Source organism: Gavialis gangeticus, unplaced genomic scaffold (genome assembly GCF_001723915.1).
Source record: "Gavialis gangeticus isolate Ggan-Ray unplaced genomic scaffold, GavGan_comp1, whole genome shotgun sequence".
NCBI classification, from domain to species: Eukaryota; Metazoa; Chordata; order Crocodylia; family Gavialidae; genus Gavialis; species Gavialis gangeticus.
This window is the reverse complement of record NW_017729033.1, coordinates 103,626,603-103,631,392: the sequence shown is the minus strand read 5'-3', so window position 1 is coordinate 103,631,392 and position 4,790 is coordinate 103,626,603. Positions and strand designations below refer to the sequence as shown.

Sequence of the window (4,790 nt, the reverse complement as noted above, 5' to 3'; positions counted from 1 at the left end):
GATAATGAGACAAAGAGCGAGGAGCAAGGGAGCAAGTTCAAGAAATTAGAGAGAGATTAGCGATCAGCTGATTAGCAATCAGTTAGCACAATTACTGTCACTAGTTAGCACAATTACTGTCTCCTAGCCTATTATTGGTATTCACAGATTTTGCTATTCACGGGGATCTCGTGGGCACGTATTAGAATAGGACTTGAATGCAGCATCCCCTTTCCCACCACACAGGGCCCGTATACATACTTCTGCCTCACTCTCTGGGATTCTTACCTGATTCAGGGACTTTAAAAAGTTCCTAGGTGCTGCTCCTGCAGTGTGGTCTGTCTGCCCTGGTAGCAGGGGAGGCTGGGAGCAGGGGTTCAGTCACCCAAGCAGTGCCAGCTGCTGCTCCTGTGCCCCCCTTTTTAAAATTCTGCGTCAACCTACGAGCAGAAAAAATTGAATGTCTCCTCTCCCTCTAAGTTAGACCATGGCAGCTATTGAATATCATGTCAGAACAGCGTGCAAAGCTGTCAGTTCCAATGTCCATCCAATTGTAAATGCAGAGTTTAGTAACCACATTGTTTTCACAAATACTGTATTGGGCAATTTAAAATTTAATTTAAAAGCAACACAGTAAAACACTTCACACCCTTCAAGTAGATTTGTTCTATGATGGAAAAGATAGATAGATAGGAGCAAAGCAACAAAGGACTGAATCTTATTTGGTGTCTTAGAATAGCAAAAATCAAAGTGTTCAGTTCAGATGAACACCACTTGTGGCAGAGACAAACTCATTCTGTATAGGATAGCCATGTCCCTGCACTGTTCACCTGAGTTATTATGAAACACGTATGTAACAGCGCAGGTTTACATATAAGAATTGGAGATGTGGTTTTAACAGATCTTTCTATGACCCAAAATCTAATTATAAATGATGTTCACTGGCAGAGAGACAGTTGTTTTATTTTATGTTTGCACAGTGCCCAGCACATAGGATACTATTTTTTTTCACAGGATACAAAACTAACTAGTGTCACCTTTGTCTTAACCAGTTTTAAAAAATAGTTCAAAAATTAAAACAGTGGCATTTTAAAATAGATGATTTAACTATTACCCAGGGCCACTCCACAGCAACAGCTTTTGCAACACATGACCATATCTGAAGGTTCATAAAGCAATGCTATATACAGGTTTTGCTGGCTGGGCACCTTTCAGCACTGTTCATCATAGTTTGGTATATTATATGGCATGCTGCACTATAATAATTCACAAGAAGTAAATGGCAGTGCCTTTGTGGTATCTGATAACTAGGACATGACACACTATAAGACTCAAGAGGATGGGACAATGGAAAAGATAGATTAGATACAGCATAAAGAGCTGCTAAGCTGAGATAAACAAAGAGCATTTTCCATAATGAGGAAAGTGTCAAGTAATAAATAATTACGATCTCAAAAACAATTTTGCTGACAGAGCATAAAATCAAAGCCAGTATTAAAAGAGAAAAATCTGTCACCTACATAGCAGTCAAAAATAAACAAGTTAACATAGACGGGGCTAAAAAGACCCTAATAGTTAAAAATGAAAATTTTGCAGAGTTCAGTCAAGACGACTAGGAGATAGATTTACATGTTGGCAGTCAGATTTAGAAATGAGAACAGGATCATATTAATAAGGTACTTAACTAATTTGTGTGTCAGTTTCATAATTCTCCTGGTTCATTACCTTCTTCCAGGCTGATTAAGAAACATTCTTCTTAATATTACAGCCATAGTAATTTGATTGTAGTTTAAAAAACAAAGGTTTATACTACCTCTTTCCTTCTCCCCTCCTCGACTTTAATGCTAGTGAAAGGTGTTGGGCTGGGTGTGTAGAAAGTAATGCAGTCTCTTTAAGCAGTTCAAGGCTTCCCCTGGTAAATCCCTAAACCGCAACAGCTGGATTAGAGGGCAATCCACTCCTCACCTGCAGTCTGGGCTCTGTCTAGGCCAATGGAGTACAATTACATCAGGCAGGACCTGCCTTTACAGTCCTTCCAAGCATTTGGCATTTCTGGAAACTAATAAGGATAACTCTAGGTCTCAGATGATCCTAGGGGGGTGCCAACATCCCTTGCAAGGGAGACCTCTGCAACCCTGCAGTAGTCACCTACACTTCTTCCTCCTGACTTGCCCTGATGACCTGGTGAGTGGCATCACCACTAGCACCCTAACAACTGCCAAGAAGAGAATCACCAGGCTGCCATGCAAAAAGGACCATATTCCTGAGCAGATCACTGCAGGGTGAATTAGATCATTTTAATTCTGGGCAAAATGGCAGTGACTTTTGCCATGCTGTGATGTAAGCAGCAGCAGGAACTGGGAGTCTCACTGCTCCCAGCCCCAACCACCAGAAGTGAGATACAGGGGAGGGCCTAACCCCCACCCCCTCACATGCCACCAGCTGACAAAGACTTATAATACCTTGAACTTTTCACCACCTCAGCAATTGTACACCTCATGCTAAACCATTGTCTAAGAATGTCTTACCATCTCACAAGTCTGTACTGATGCACTTACCATGCACAGGATCTTGTTCTCTATTCTCTGCAGTGCTGCATTGAAATGCTTCCACCCCCTTGAGCCCAGGTAAGCATAGACTGCATGACCAGCTGCACGTTCTAGATTGCAGACTTATACCAATTCACAACTTTTACCAATTCTGTACTAGGCACAGTGTCCTGCATCTACTCCAAGCTTTACAAGGCCATGTAACTAACTGTATTTTTAACATACATTGATAAAGTTTTAAATTTGCTCTTAGTCCCTTTGCCCCACGCTAATGTTCACTATAAAATGAGAGTGCCATCTGGAGTACGGATACTGTAGTTCTCTACCACTCTAATGAATGAATTAAACTGCGGGTACGATTTACTAGCTCTCCAACAGGAGTTGATGATTATTCAGCAGTGGCTTTCTTTTGGAGATCAGGACCACCTTGATTGAGCACCTATTGCTGGAGTAAAGACAAAATTTGCAAGAACACATTCAGCAAATTCTGTTTTCCAATTTCCACTACCTTGACATGTTGATGAAATAGGAGAACACAGAAAGGGTAGTTTCAAGCCCCATTAGTAATTTCCTAATCATCATCTCAGAGAATTCTAGAGTTCACAAGCTTGTCAGAAACAAGAGCAATAAAGTTAAAGATGCTCTGGGGAAATATTGAATATTAAGCCAGGTCACTCCCTTTGTCCGTCTATCTAGCCTATGAGCCCCTTCTGACCAAGCATTTTTGCTAAACTAGATCCTTAGTACCTGACTAAATTGTATCCTATTTAACTTCAGACCATTTTGGTTATTCCACTCCACTAGAATATCTAATTCTTTCTGTATGAAATTCAATCACCTTCTGCATTGGCAAGACCTCCCAACTTTGTGTGATACGTAAATTTTATAAGCATAGACATAATTCTTACACCAACGTCACTAATGAAAACGTTAAATATGATGGGTCCCAAGACTGATTCTTCAGCAACACAGTAACTTCTCTATGATCTGATCACTCCCTTTTCAATACTTCCTCTTCAATCTCCCTTTTAGCCAGTTCCTTATACACTTTACAATTATAGCCTTGACCTCATCTTTCCTGATTTAGTAAAAAAATTCCCATGAGCACAATATTAAATACTTTGTTTAATCTAGATAGATTAGGTTTGCTGCATCACCCTTGTCTTAGAAGACAGTTATCCTGTCACAGAAAGTTATTATATTGGTCTGATATGATCTTCCATGAATAAAACTATGTTGAATTGTGTTTCATTTTCCCTTTATCTCCATGTCCTTTCCTTCAATATCTGCTCTACAGCCACGCATAATGTTAAAGTAAAACAGGCTTGTATTGCCTGTCTCCGGGCCCCAGTGCCGTAGCAAGGAAATTTGGCCTCTGGGGCAAGTCCACAGTAGCACCCCACCCTCACCCTGTGCACAGGTCTGGGGGACACACACCCACCCATGCTTGCCTGGGCGTGCACACAGCAGCAGCAACCACCCCCCACCCCTGCGCTCTCTTTCTCCCCAGACAAGCCACTCCAGGGTCCGTCTTACATCCCACCTCAGCTGGACAGTGCCTGTTGGTGTCCCTTTTCTTTGGCACCCAGTGAAACTGTCCCACCTACCCCACTTTTTTGCATACAGGAATCATATTGGCTATTCTCCAGTCATAGGTTACTACCCTGCACTGAGAGAATCATGGAAGATCTATGCTAGAGGACATGCTATGTCAAGCACAGTATTGCCAACTCTCATGATTTTTGGTGTTGTTCTTGAAGTCTACGCTTAAGGATTTGCAGACAGGAGCCCTGGCACTGGTCAGATAGGTTCTGCAGCACATCTCATCTTGGCTTGCCTCAGGGTGCAAGCTCCTCCCTCCCCCCCCTTATCTAGCAATGGCCATAAACTGAGACTTCAAATTACCTGCTGACATGCCCAAACTCCAAACCACGAGTAGTCCCAAACTCTTCTCTTCTACCTGCCAGCCTCATGATGAGCCCGAGATGTTTCACAAGCTGCCAGGCCTGCTTCATTCTTGCCTGCTAGGGTCTGAACCTTCTTGGCTGCCCCAAAACTATAAAAGCCTAAGAAAAGGCATTTTGGCCACACTGACTCACCTATCTGCACACAGTCCCAGGGCTCCCGGGGAAGCCTGACTAGAATCTCAGGGATGGGTGTGGCATGTCAATCCCTGCATCTTTGCAGGCCGGAGTCCTGGCACTTATCAGATGGGCTCTGCAGCGCATCTCACCTTGGCATGTCTCGGGGTACAAAAAAAAA

At 42.7% G+C, this 4,790-nt stretch overlaps 1 long non-coding RNA gene across 2 annotated transcripts in view; it reads right to left on the bottom strand.

Annotated features, from left to right (window-relative positions):
• Positions 1 to 403: 403 nt before the first annotated feature.
• Positions 404 to 4,790, bottom strand: part of LOC109303803 — a 56,922-nt gene continuing 52,535 nt past the window's right edge. For both annotated transcript variants that reach the window (XR_002099229.1, XR_002099230.1), the window contains one exon: positions 404 to 419. This is a non-coding gene — a long non-coding RNA (uncharacterized LOC109303803). The remainder of the gene's footprint in view (positions 420 to 4,790) is intronic.